A 414-nucleotide genomic window follows, 5' to 3' on the forward strand; every position below is an offset into this window, starting at 1 on the left:
CGCGGGGGCCCCTAGCAGGCGCCCGCACCTCGGCTCTAGGTGGCCACGGGCTGCGCTACTGACAACTCCAGAAACTTTCCAACCCCGCTCGGCGCAGCAACAGGGTAGCAGGAGGAAAAGTCCGCACCACTGAGTTGTACGGCGGGGAATTCGCTCGGCCCAGAAGCAATTAAACCCACTGCAAAGGCGTTTCTTCCTGTTACGGGAACCAACTAACTAAGGCACGCGACTCGTTCGTTCTAGCAAGTCTTGGCAGGACCCTACAGGGGTGCCCGCGGCGCCTCTGGATCTTGGAGGGAGCTCCCCGGGACCCCTCTCTTCAAAATGAGCTCTTCCAGCTCCACATGACTCTCTCCCCTCGAGGCTAAAGAAAGCGTTTAGCAACAAAAGGTGCTCTGATGTCAGGCTCTTTGC

Source organism: Colobus angolensis, unplaced genomic scaffold (assembly GCF_000951035.1).
Source record: "Colobus angolensis palliatus isolate OR3802 unplaced genomic scaffold, Cang.pa_1.0 Scaffold263, whole genome shotgun sequence".
Lineage (NCBI taxonomy): Eukaryota > Metazoa > Chordata > Mammalia > Primates > Cercopithecidae > Colobus > Colobus angolensis.